This window comes from Halyomorpha halys, unplaced genomic scaffold (assembly GCF_000696795.3).
Source record: "Halyomorpha halys isolate HHAL.00 unplaced genomic scaffold, Hhal_1.1 Scaffold640.1, whole genome shotgun sequence".
Taxonomy (NCBI): Eukaryota; Metazoa; Arthropoda; class Insecta; order Hemiptera; family Pentatomidae; genus Halyomorpha; species Halyomorpha halys.
Window position 1 is genome coordinate 124,591 of NW_027115902.1, and position 268 is coordinate 124,858.

Below are 268 nucleotides of genomic sequence, written 5' to 3' on the forward strand. Positions count from 1 at the left end.
CATTAAACTTTCTGTTCTTTAATTATTACTAACCTTTTAGATGTCCCACTTATTGATCATTTTCATAAATTAATTCCCTTGCATGATTTATCTTACATCTATTATATATATATTGTAGTATTTACAAATGGAAGATTGTTATAATTAAGGTATATATAACGAAACGTTTATATAGGATTTTTTTTTTAAGCCCGATAGAACTTGAAATTGTAAAAAATAACACAAAAAATTAAATTGTAATCAAAATTTTTTTTTTATTCGAAAGATC